We start from the raw sequence: 13,932 nt of genomic DNA on the forward strand, positions 1-13,932 counted from the left end.
GAATCAAGCAAGTAATGATTAGACAAGTAGATGCTTCAAACATGATGTTGGCTTAGTTTCCTCTACAATATCTAATTTGAGCTCTTTTACTTCTAGATCAAGGGTAAGCAGAATGAAGAATGGGAGCAAATGAATAGCGATGCATTGTTATTCACCAGAGCTACCCAACAAGGAGAATACACAGGCAGCAAAACCATGGTCTCCACCAGCAGAGAACTTACTCTGTATTTACAGAGAAATGTATGTATGTATGTATGTATGTATGTATATGTACATACACACACACACACGTACATAGAGAAACCTAAAACTTATCCATGCAAGCACTTGTAGCTCCACATTGCCTGGGGTGCACTGGAGGAAGCTGTGGAGTATCCCATTCTAAACCCTGCAGTGTGGAAGGCTGTGTGGAGAGTCAAGTTGCATTTTCCCGCACATTTTACAGGGGAAAAAATCTGCAGATATTTTAAAACTTTGATGTGGCTCTTCAGAAAATGAAGTGGAATGAGGTTTACTTACAGAGTCCTACAGAAGTAGACCACAGAGAGGGATAAAAGGGTTCCAATATTTTAAGTGGAGAATGAGTCATAATTGGCTCACACAGGGGAGGCATTACTCAGGATGAGAGAACTGAAGCCTAGAAGAAATATGAAGGCCCTGCAAAATGTTCCTGAAGAAGAGTCAGCTTTGGTCAACCCATGCCTAGAGGGTGCCAGGGCATCTGTATTTTCCATGTGAAATTTTACCCTTTTCCTACTAAACTCTTCTCCCAGAGGTTCAACCCTGGAAAGTGAAGAATCAGAAACCAGCTAATAGCAGAGGTGGTGAATAAAGAAAGGAAAGAAGCCAGCCAAGATCCCTGTTCCTACAGCAGTCTCCCAATTGTGAACCACACAGGAGCATAGCAAGAGAAAAAGTTTTAACTTTGAAAGATTTTAGAAGTGTTATGTTACATCATAAATGCTTGAACATGAACAAAGATCCTTTTTACTCTCTAAAATTGACTGAGAAAGCCAAGAGGCCTGACTGAGATTAATCCAGATACTGAAGAAGAGGGGATCTGTAGGCAAGACTAGTGGGAAAAGGAGAGGAAAAAAACATTGATTTTATAACTGCACCCTACTAAGTTCAACTCTTTACAAAACCTAGATATGTTCAATTATTGGATCCAAAGGTATAGAATAAAGGAAGAGCCCTTAGAGAAAGCATAACACCTAGCTGATGAAACAATTTTCTGAGTATCTGGCAGAAATTCCTAATTTAGATCATTCATAGCAATAATGGTATAGTTTATTTTGTTAGACTTGTAATCATTCAAACTTTAATCACTTACTAAGTACCAGGCACTGTTTTGAATTCTGGTAATGACACTAAAAAAGATACAAATATGTTTATTTTAATAACGTTTAAATTCTAGCAGATGGAGATAAATGGTAAGAAAACTAAAAATTAGGAATTTCAAATGGTGGTAAACGTTACAAAAATAAAACTGGGAAACGAGGGACTGCTGGTGTTTGTGTTGGGGGAGGGGATGTTTAATAGAGCTAATTATGGAAAATCTCTAGAAGGCAGTGATACATGGGCTGAAATCTGAATATTAAGAAATCCAGACATAAAAAATCTGGAGGACAGGTACTCTAGGAAGAAAGACGTCAGATGGAAAAGGCCCAGATTCAGGGGAAATGCAAGTATGTTCAAGGAGTGAAAAGAAATCAACATGGCTGGAGCAGAGGAAGTTGAAGGGACAGTGAAATAAGACTGGAAGAGGCAAAAATACATACGTTTTGGAGACCATAACAATGCTGTGCTAGGTATTTTTGACTTTTCAGTGTTAGGGGTCATTATGCAAACTAGTTATAGATAATAACAGACATGACTACTTAAGTTCATTAGGTGGTACCATACACGTGGCAGCCTCTTGCATGCTCAGTTGCTTCAGTCGTGTTCAACTCTTTGCGACACTATGGACTTCAGCCTGCCAGGCTCCTCAGTCCATGGGATTGCCAGGCAAGAGTACTAGAATGGGTTGCCATGCTCTCCTCCAGGGGATCTTCCCAACCCAGGGATGGAACCGGGTCTCCTGCACTACAGGTGGATTCTTTACCACTGAGCTGCCAGGGAAACCTTTTAAATTAGAATAAAGCATGAAACTTGGCTTAGTAAATTTGTGTATAAGCACAATAACTGCTTGCTGCACTACGCACTATATGACCCTTGAAATGTTGCCATGTTTAGGCAACAAAGATTGCTGAGTGCCCAAGAATTGATACTTTTGAACTGTGGTATTGGAAAAGACTCTTGAGAGTCCCTTGGACTGCAAGAAGATCAAAGCAGTCAATCCTAAAGGAAATCAACGCTGAATATTCATTGGGAGGACTGATGCTGAACCTGAAGCTCAAGTATTTTAGCCATGTGATGTGAAGAACCAACTCATTAGAAAAGACCCTGATGCTGGGATGGATTGAAGGCAGGAGGAGAAGCGGACAGCAGTGGATGAGATGGTTGGATGGCATCACCAATTCAATGGCCATGAGTCTGAGCAATCTCTGGGAGATGGTGTAGGATAGGGAACCCTGGCGTGCTGCAGTCCATGGGGTCTCAAAGAGTTAGACATGACTGAGTGACTAAACAACATTATATATTTATATTCATTTACAAATTTTCTTTCTTACATTGTTCCACCCATTTCTATATAAATATACAAAATATACTATATACTTCTTTTTGTTGTTGTTCTTGCACAATTACAATATTCTCTTACAAGTTCATTATGGGAGAGACTATCCGCCTTGCTATGTTCTGCTTTAGCAAGGATGAAATGCAAAGGATGACACGTGGGAGTATCTGTGATTGGAAATACACCTTTTAAGAGAGAAAGAGTGGCACTTAAACTAACACCAAGAAGAATGGAAGATTCTCCCAAAGTCCAGGCTGATATCTCACAGGGTGAGAAGTTAGAAAAGCCTCTGGACTTATTCTACTGTTTTATTTCACATATAACTAACCTGCAGAGATCTAGAAATCTCTCTTGTAACTTCTGAGACTCCTTGAAAATGTTTTAAATGAATCCCCCTTCCTCACCAAAGGCCCAGTAAATCTCCCAGGGCTGTCAGCCAGAATTAAAAAAAAAAATCTAGAGTGCAGATTTCTTTAAAACCAGAAGCCCGCTTCCCAAACATCTCAAATTCTACCTGTTGGTTCATAATAGTCCCAAGAATATATCAAACCTAATGCTATGAATTCCTCTGTGGCGGAAAGGTAAGTGATCATTTCAGGTTAACTGTAGTTGAAGTCTCTGAATTCATCAGGGTTGTTTGCTTTTAACATCCTGATTATTCTTTGATTTCTATCTGCTGCTACTGCTGCTGCTAAGTCACTTCACTAGTGTCCAACTCTGTGCGACCCCATAGACGGCAGCCCACCAGGCCCCGCCGTCCCTGGGTTTCTCCAAGCAAGAACACTGGAGTGGGTTGCCATTTCCTTCTCCAATGCATGAAAGTGAAAAGTGAAAGTGAAGTCGCTCAGTCGTGTCTGACTCTTGGTGACCCATGGACTGCAGCCTACCAGACTCCTCCGTCCATGGGATTTTCCAGGCAAGAGTACTGGAGTGGGTTGCCATTGCCTTCTCCTGATTTCTATCTGGCATTCACTAAAATCCCAAACAAGGCTGAGCACCGAAGAATTGGTGTTTTCAAATTGAGGTGCTGGGGAAGACTCTTAAGAGTCCCTTTGTCAGCAAGGAGATCAAACCAGTCAATCCTAAAGGAAATCAACCCTGAATATTCATTGGAAAAACTGGTGCTGAAGCTGAAACTGCAATACTTTGACTACCTGATGTGAAGAGCCGATTCACTGGAAAAGACCTGGATTCTGGGAAAGAGTGAGGGCAGGAGGAGAAGGGGTGACAGAGGATCAGATGGTTGGATGGCATCACCAACTCAATGGACATGAATGTGAGCAAACTCCAGGAGATAATGAAGGACACAGAAGCCCGGTGTGCTGCTGTCTACAAGGTCTTAAAGAGCTGGACACGGCTTAGCAACTGAATTGAACATCAACAACAAGATCTCATCAGTGCTAGAGACTGTGTGGATATTTGCATATCTATATGGTAGATAGTTGGTGCTTTTCAGTAGCCAGTGAACCTGTTCCTACTACTGTTTTTCAAGCAAGCTAACTTAACCCAGTATCCTCTCCTAGAGCGCATACTTCCTTAAAACCAGAGCCCCTCTCCCCAAACATCTCAAATTCTACCTCTTGGTTCATAATAGCTCCAGCAATGTACCAAACCTAATGCTATCCTAGGACCAGGCTAATGCCTGAGTGTATTCTGACGCATGCTGGTTCTCTCAGGACCTTAGTTTCCAATCTTCAAAATGGTAATAGCTATAACTGGCTTTTCATATAACATAGAATATCAGATGAGACAACAGATGGAAGAATACTGTGTCTATGTGAGGGTTAATTCATTTATCCATGCACTATGGTTCTAGAACTTTGTTTCCTTGTTTTATTCTCCATAACCATTTTCACAAATGTAGTAATGAGTTACAATATTTAAAAATTAGAACCAAGAAACCAAATAATCAAAAAATGGGCAGAAGACCTGTACAGATATTTTCTCAAAGAAGACATACAGATGTCCAACAGGTACATGAAACAATGCTCAATATCACTAATTTTTAGAAAAGTACAAATCAAACAACAATGTTATATGACCTCACATGTGTCAGAATGGCTATCATCAAAAAGTCCCTAAACAACAAATGTTGGAGAAGGTATGATAACAAGTGAACTCTTCTACACTTTTGTGTGAATGTAAATTAGTCCAGCCACTATGGAAAACAGTATGGAGGTTCCTCAAAAAACTAAAATGAGAACTACCATATAATCCAGCAATTTTACTCCCGGCTATATATACGGAAACAACAAAGACACTAATTCAAAAAGATACACACACTCAAATGTTCATAATAGCACTATTTATCATAGTTAAGACATGGAAGCAACTTAAGTAGCCATCAACAGACAAATGGATAACGAAAAAGCATATGGTATATTGCTTAGCCATAAAAAAGGATGGAATTATGCCACTTGCAGAAAGTGGATGGACCTAGAAAATATTATGCTTAGTGAAGTAATTTAGACAAAAAAGATAAACACTATATGATATCACTTATACATGAGTCTAAAATATAATACAAATGAATATATATGCAAAACAGAAACACACTCACAGACATAGAAAACAAACGAGTAGTTACCAAAGGAGAGATGGAAAGGGTAAAAGGAAAATAATGGTATGGAATTAAGAGATACAAACGATCATCTATAAAATAGACAAGTAACAAGGATATATTGTGTAGCATAGGGAATTATAGCAATTATTTTGTAATAAATTTTAATGGAGCATAATCTATAAAAATACTGAATTATGGCAGAAAGTGAAGAACAACTAAAGAACTTCTTGATGAAAGTGAAGGAGGAAAGTGAAAAAGTTGGCTTAAAGCTCAACATTCAGAAAACTAAGATCATGGCATCTGGTCCCATCACTTCATGGCAAATAGAGAAACAGTGGAAACAGTGGCTGACTTTATTTTTCTGGGCTCCAAAATCACTGCAGATGGTGACTGCAGTCATGACATTAAAAGACGCTTACTCGTTGGAAGGAAAGCATATTAAAAAGCAGAGATATTACTTTGCCAACAAAGGTCCATCTAGTCAAGGCTATGGTTTTTCCAGTGGTCATGTATGGATGTGAGACTTGGACTATGAAGAAGGCTGAGCGCTGAAGAATTGATGCTTTTGAACTGTGGTGTTGGAGAAGACTCTTGAGAGTCCCTTGGACTGCAAGGAGATCCAACCAGTCCATTCTGAAGGAGATCAGCCCTGGGATTTCTTTGGAAGGTATGATGCTAAAGCTGAAACTCCAGTACTTTGGCCACCTCATGCGAAGAGTTGACTCATTGGAAAAGACTCTGATGCTGGGAGGGATTGGGGGCAGGAGGAGAAGGGGACAACAAAGGATGAGATGGCTGGATGGCATCACTGACTCGATGGACGTGAGTCTTGGTGAACTCCGGGAGTTGGTGATGGACAGGGAGGCCTGGCGTGCTGCAATTCATGGGGTCGCAAAGAGTCAGACACGACTGAGCGACTGGACTGAACTGAACTGAAAGTTATCAGAATTCCTTAGATTGTCTCATAATTTTGGATAATATGAATGCTAAAAACTCCAGCAGCTGAGTTTTCCTTCCATGAATATCTTTTCAACCAAAACAACAAACTAATAATCATTACTGCTTTGTCTCTCCAGAATTTTGCATAGAGATTTTCTTAACTAAAAGAGTACTTTGTTTGCAAGGAAGACTAAACATGCTAATCCCTGCTGCAATATCATAATTTAAGAAACAAGGATCCCTTATGAAGCCAACTAGTTATCTTTGCTTTTAAAGAACAAATAAAAGCAAGCATTTGGGGCTGTAATAAGATCTATAAAACCCTGATGCAGCTTGACTTTGATTGGCTTGATGAAATTTGTATTAATGTTGAAGCTATTCCAAACAAGACTGAAAAAGGGTGATGGGGTGGATTCACTTGAAGAACAATCTCAATATAGAAATTAGAGTTACCTTTTAAAATAACCTCATGTGATTTTTTAGCATGACCAAAAGTCATATTAGCTAATAGTTTTTTCCTATTATATTTGACAACCTTCAGTTATAGATCCCGTGCTTATTGTTGGTGATTAATTTTATGTAGATGACCAGTCATGAAATCACATTCTATGGATCAACTAATGATGATGCAGAAATCATAGGAGAAAAATAAAAATAAGAAAATAAGCCTTCTACAATGTGAGTATATTTTATTTCCAGTAATAGCTTTTCCTATTTGCTTAGGTTTTGGCCACTCATCACAGTTAGGAACTAACTGCCTTTTTATCTTGTTTGGTCAACAGAAATTAATGCCCAACAATCTTTAACCTCTATGTTTCTCCTCCTCCAAATGATAACTCCTGTGTGGTAATGATAATTATGAAATATTCTCTGGAATCAGGGAAAAATTGGTCAAGTACCCATAGTAGAACAAAATTATTGTTTACGGGGAAAGAGTCCAGATTAGAGATTCTGTCTAGCCTTTAAAAGAAAGGACAACAAAATTGTCCTGGGAGTATTGAACCTAGCTCTGAAGATCTAAGGGCTGCTCTTCTACACAATCTTTACTTACTAAAGACAAAAGCTTCTTGCTCAGGCAAAGAGTCTTTATAAACTTCAATCACAAGATCGACCTTTGCTTGGTAGGTTTTGGAGCACTGGAGATGAGGGTTAGGCTCCCGAACTCAAAGAATCAAAATATGTAAAACCTTCAAAATCCTTTCTGACATTTCACAGAAGAGATGGGAAGAGGGGAAGAAAAAGAGAGAGAAACAAATTTCAAAGACATCCAAGATGGAGGTCCTTAAGATCTTGATTCTAGTCTTGACTCCCTTTGAGAACAATTTTACAACCTCGAACCAAAGGCATTTCTCCTGCAGTGGCCTAAGATTGTCATCTAGAGGAACACAGATTGTATTCTCACATTCTTTGAATTTTAAGTCTGTGATTCATGGTGCCAGACTGCAGTGAGTACCAGTAAATATGCAGACCACCGTATTCCACTGAGGTCTCTTTATGCTGTTGATATGCTACATAGCCAAATTAGGACAGCTCCTGGGAAGTGGACTATTCCTTCACATTTAGGCACAATTTAGGATGCCCCGTAGTCCATAATATTGCCAGGTGATTAAATTTTAATTTATATAATGGATAAAATTCCAGATCTCAGAATAATTGGACAAATATTTCAGAACTTAGTCCTCATTAATACTTTAGGGGAAGCACAGTTAAGGGGTCTGAAAGAGAGTGTTGAACTTCAACTTCTTGTTTGCAGATAACAATATCTCAATATTTTGAATAGCTCCAAAATGCAAGCAAAAAGAGTGTTTTCATTTTCCATTACTATGTGTGAAACCAGACACCTCTTTAAATAGAAAAACTGCTTTGGAATTCCATTCGGGGCTGTAGCTGCTGATTAGCTCTCTGTGGAAGAATTTCTGTTTCAAGTATAAAGAAAAAAAAATGCGTGTAAGTTACTAAGGAGCACTCCCATAGAGCAATGATAAAGATCTCTGTTACATTTGGTCCACAAGCTGCCCAGAGCTTGGGCAGTGTCCTCGGAAGTGTGAGTTTGAGATTCCAGGCTGAAGTCTGTGGTAATTTAGACAAAGCACTGGAAATGATCTCCAGTCTTGCAAAGACAAATCAGTTTAATTGAAACATTTGGTTATAGGGCAAAAGCAAATCAAATATTATGAGATGTTTCAATTACAGCAATTGGTTCTCTTGAAAGAAACATTTCATGTGCAGCAATTTCATACAATGTTTCATTTGCTTCTCTGAGCTCTTAGGAAAGACAATTCAATGTCACGTTTTCTTGATATCATGAAAGGTAATTAAATCTTACTACAGTATAGATGACATGCACCATTTTACTGCAGCAAATGATTACCTGAGTTATACGTGGGGCCAAGGACTCCAATTGTATCTCTCTAGAAGTAGTCTTCAACCTGGGATAAAGGAAGAAAATACTAGAATTAATTTACTTTTATCTATTTTTATAAAAAAATTAAAAGGTACACTTTACTAATCTTTACTTTGCTAAATTTATTTGTATTTATTTTTATTAAAAAATAAAAAGTAAGCTTTACTGATCTTTACATTGCTGTTTTTTTTAAATTCATTAATTTTTTATTGAAGGATAATTGCTTTATACAATTTTCTGTTTTCCGTCAAACCTCAACATGAATCAGCCATAGGTATATATATATCCCCTCACTTTTGAACCTCCCTCCCTTCTTCCTCCCCATCCCAACTAGGTTGAGTTTCCTAAGCCATACAGCAAATTCCCATTGACTACCTATTTTACATATGGTAATATAAGTTTCCATGTTACTCTTTCCATACATCTCACCCTCTCCTCCCCTCTCTCCATGTTCATAAGTCTATTCTCTATGTCTGTTTCTCCACTGTTGCCCTGTAAATAAATTCTTCAGTACCATTTTTCTAGACTCCGTATATATGTGTTAGAATATGGTATTTATCTTTCTATTTCTGACTCACTTCCTTCTGTATAATACGTTCTAGATTCATCCACCTCATTAGAACTGACCCAAATGCGTTCCTACATTGCTGTTTTGATTATTGTTGTTGTGGATACTCATCATATGCAAAGAGAGATTTCCTGATAGAGAAGGTGACTTTTAAAAGTCAATGGGTGCACTAGCCCCAAGCATCCAGTATCGTGCATTGAACCTGGACTGGCAACTCGTTTCATACATGATATTATACATGAGGCTGGTGCACTGGGACGACCCAGAGGGATGGTATGGGGAGGGAGGAGGGAGGAGGGTTCAGGATGGGGAACACATGTATACCTGTGGCGGATTCATTTTGATATTTGGCAAAACTAATACAATTTGTAAAGTTTAAAAACAAAATAAAATTTAAAAATAAATAAATAAATAAATAAAAAGTCAATGGGTTTAATACAGGCACCTTAAAATCCTTTTTTATTTTCCGTGTTTTGCAACTTAATGAATCTATGCTTGTCCAGTTAAGACAATTAATAAAAATTCAGCTAATTTTACTAATGACAAGGAAATGTCTATATGACTTTAAAAATCTGTAGAAAGATATCATAGATTGAAAAAGTAATTCATGATATAAGCACAGACAAGAAAATGTCAAATTCTTATACTTAGTGTGAGTCCCTCCTTTTTGTCCTTGGATCCACACTCTGTAAACCTTCACCTTATTCTCTACTATTCCGAATCAAAATTTTCTCTGACGCCCACTTCAAGTGTGATCTGGTCTATGAGATCTGAACTTTAATTACAGACTTCCATGGATTGACATCACCTTAGCTAAAATGATTCTCATGCCTTTGGCATTTAAAATAGTATGTGTCTTTTGGCTTCCTAGGTGGCGCTAGTGGTAGAGAGCCTGTCTGCCAGTGTAGGAGACCTAAGAGATGCAGGTTTGATCTCTGGGTCAGGAAGATCCCCCAGAGGAGAGCAAGGCAATCCACTTCAGTATTCTTGCCTGGAGGATCCCATGAATCCTGGTGAAGAGCCTGGTGGGCTACAGTCCACAGCTAGGGTCGCAAAGAGTCTGAAGCGACTTGGCACATATTCACAGTATCTTTTCCCTCCAGCTGTACTATGGAGGATATGAGTTTTATGTTCTTCAATAGAGTTTTCTGTCCATAGAACTTTCTGGACTGAGGAAATATTTCAAATCTGCACTTTCCTATATGATGCCCACTGGCCATTGGTGGCTTATTGAGCACTTGAAAAATCACTAGTGCAATTGAGCTTTTATTACACTTATTATTAAACAATTTAAAAGTAACTATTAATATTCAACCGGAGAAGGCAATAGCACCCCACTCCAGTATTCTTGCCTGGAAAATCCCATGGACAGAGGAGCCTGGTGGGCTGCAGTCCATGGGGTCGCTAGGAGTTGGACACGACTAAGCGACTTCACTTTCATGCATTGGAGAAGGAAATGGCAACCCACTCCAGTGTTCTTGCGTGGAGAATCCCAGGGACGGGGGAGCCTGGTGGGCTGCCATCTCTGGGGTAGCACAGAGTCGGACACGACTGAAGCGACTTAGCAGCAGCAGCAGCAGCATTAATATTCAACATGGTCTCCTGAAGATAGTAGATGTTCATTTTTCCTCTTTTGCTCCAAAGGCCCTGATTGAAAGTCTGCTATCACTCATTAGTGAATTCATTTCCTTACTTGAAAGCTGCTTGTGACCAAATCGCTGAGCAGTTTAGAGATAAGGAATCTAAATTTGTGTAATAAATATTCTACCACATTCAGCTCTAAATTTTTCACTTTATAGATGATCTAGGGGGAAATGTTTAATTCTAAACTCTCTTTCACTCTTAATCCTGACCTCCCTTTTTCATACGTTGAACTTGCAAAAATGTTTCAATATCTACTTCATTAGAAATGTTTAATTAGAAATTAAAAAATGAAACAGCTACATACACACACACACATTTAAACTCAGAATATGTATTTTTTCTTATGAAAGCATGACTGAGTTCAGAAGAACTGTGCCTTTCTCAGGATAAGAATAATTGCTTCATTAGTATTCTCACACCAGTTGATTGTTATCAAAACAACAAGCTCATGTACCAGTGAAATTAGAAGATAGGAAGGACCCTAAACAAGAGAGGGTAAAAAGGAATTTGATATTTTAACAGTTTAATTTTTCAAAAGTAAAAATACAGATGCAGTAGTTTTATATAGAGGGTAGCATTTCTAGTATTTTAAAACATGCTCATGTATTTTAGGAGAAGGCAATGGCAACCCACTCCAGTACTCTTGCCTGGAAAATCCCATGGATGGAGGAGCCCGGTGGGCTGCAGTCCATGGGGTCGGTAAGAGTCGGATACAACGGACTGACTTCACTTTCACTTTTCACTTTCACGCATTGGAGAAGGAAATGGCAACCCACTCTAGTATTCTTACCTGGAGAATCCCAGGGATGGGGGAGCCTGGTGGGCTGCCGTCTATGGGGTTGCACAGAGTCGGACACGACTGAAGTGACTTAGCAGCAGCAGCATGTATTTTAAGTATACTAATTTATATAAATTTAATACATTGTTCATGTATAATAAAACATAAAAATAATGCATTTATGCCTTACAATTCGATATTTTGACTACATATCAAAGTACTATGAGTTTAGATCATCTGTTACTGTTCTTATGATTATTCTCTACTAATAATTAATAATTAGCCATGAAATTAAAAGATGCTTACTCCTTGGAAGGAAAGTTATGATCAACCTAGATAGCATATTGAAAAGCAGAGACATTACTTTGCCAACAAAGGTCCGTCTAGTCAAGGCTATGGTTTTTCCAGTGGTCATGTATGGATGCAAGAGTTGGACTGTGAAGAAAGCTGAGCACCAAAGAATTGATGCTTTTGAACTGTGGTGTTGGAGAAGACTCTTGAGAGTCCCTTGGACTGCAAGGAGATCCAACCAGTCCATTCTGAAGGAGATCAGCCCTGGGATTTCTTTGGAAGGAATGATGCTAAAGCTGAAACTCCAGTACTTTGGCCACCTCATGCGAAGAGTTGACTCATTAGAAAAGACTCTGATGCTGGGAGGGATTGGGGGCAGGAGGAGAAGGGGATGACAGAGGATGAGATGGCTGGATGGCATCACTGACTCGATGGATGTGAGTTTGAGTGAATTCTGGGGGTTGGTGATGGACAGGGAGGCCTGGCATGCTGTGATTCATGGGGTGGCAAAGAGTCGGACATGACTGAGTGACTGAACTGAACTGAATAATAATTAATGTCTAATTCTAGACATTATTTCACTTATGATCTGATTTTAAATAATATCTTAGGCATGTGCCTCTGTAAAACTAAGTGAAGCTCACACACATGTTCACTACACATCTGAAGTTGGTCTTTAATCTGAGTGTATTTCTGAGGTATAAATGTCTATCATGGTTTTTCACATTATCATAGATTTACCATTTTCTTAACTCTTCACCCCAGTTTCAAGCCTAGCAAGTCTTCTAATTTTAATTCATTCCATTTGTCCTGAGAAGTTTTCCTACAATTGTGACTCACATTCAATCATTCCACCCAAAATTGTAAACTGTTTGACTTTCAATTGTCTGTCATCTTACCCTAATGACCATTCCCTTCATATGCAAGGGGGATTCAAAGGGGATCACAACCCAAGTGAAATTTTGTTGATGTGAGCTGGAACAGGGAAAAATAGAAGGACTTAGGGAGTCTGAGTACTGTTACCAGCCATGCCATTAACAAATTCATTCATCAGCTTATTTACTAGATGAACGTTTATAAAGTGCGTATTATGTACCAGGCGCAAGTAGGTATCTGTGGATGACGGTAAATGGAAAGACAGTTCCTGCTCTGTTGTTTGACACTGAGTAACCTGTTTCACTTCTCTCAACTTTTGCTCTCTCATGTGTTACTTGAAAAGGGTGGGCGGTTCTCAAATGTCTTCTTTAGCGCTATATCACATGGATTACAGTTTCTCCTCTCCCCCTTAACTCAAAAACAGAAGACATGCCTGTGCACCCACACCCTAAAACACATAACATTTTGAAGAGAAGAGAAGGTGAAGAGGAATGTGAACAACTGGGAAGTTTCCAGCACTGCTGTGCGCCCTGCAAGAGTCCTCTGTCATCTCAAGAATACATGCAGCCATAGTAGTGACATTTCTCTTAATAACCTCATAAACATTTTTACTATCTTTTCTTGAAAACCTAGACATTATTAGGTCAAGTTAGAAAATAAGGAGAAGAGGAGAAAGAGGAGGAAAAGAAGAGGATGGCAGGAAAGCACCATATGCTGGGGAAATGGCCAGTGCTTTTTGGGAATAGGGCCACTTACCATGTATTGCTTTTCTGTAACCTTCCTGTGTATAATGTCTTCAAGTCCACACAGAAATAACTAAAACTACGCATCTTTTTTTTTTTTTAATCAGAGATACAACCTTCAATTTGTATTGTTGGAATATAAATGCGATTGAAAGTATAGGTTTCACAGAGGTCATTAAATGTATTTCTTCTTTGCTTAGGACACCACTAACAGACCAAGATTGCCTGTGCTGCAGTGTTAGGAATCACGGTCATAGACACATGTCTCAAGGGATCAAGTTCATGTTGTGAGGTGTTAGGACATTGAGCAAGGTAGGTAATAAGGGCCAGAATCTCCCCTAAATAAGGGAAATATTGTGTAGCCATGTAGTCTACTTCCATTAAAAGGAAACTATAATAATTATACAATCATAAAACTTTAAAAAATGCAATGATAAAGATCTTTCCAT

The 13,932-nt window shown here is 38.8% G+C and overlaps 1 long non-coding RNA gene across 1 annotated transcript in view; it reads right to left on the reverse strand.

Annotated features, from left to right (window-relative positions):
• LOC107131335 (uncharacterized) overlaps positions 1-13,932 on the reverse strand; it is an 85,158-nt gene that overhangs the window by 31,678 nt on the left and 39,548 nt on the right. Inside the window, exon 2 of the long non-coding RNA XR_009493061.1 lies at positions 8,551-8,608. This is a non-coding gene — a long non-coding RNA (uncharacterized lncRNA). The remainder of the gene's footprint in view (positions 1-8,550; positions 8,609-13,932) is intronic.

The sequence above is a fragment of the Bos taurus genome, chromosome 26 (genome assembly GCF_002263795.3).
Source record: "Bos taurus isolate L1 Dominette 01449 registration number 42190680 breed Hereford chromosome 26, ARS-UCD2.0, whole genome shotgun sequence".
In the NCBI taxonomy this organism is placed as follows: Eukaryota; Metazoa; Chordata; class Mammalia; order Artiodactyla; family Bovidae; genus Bos; species Bos taurus.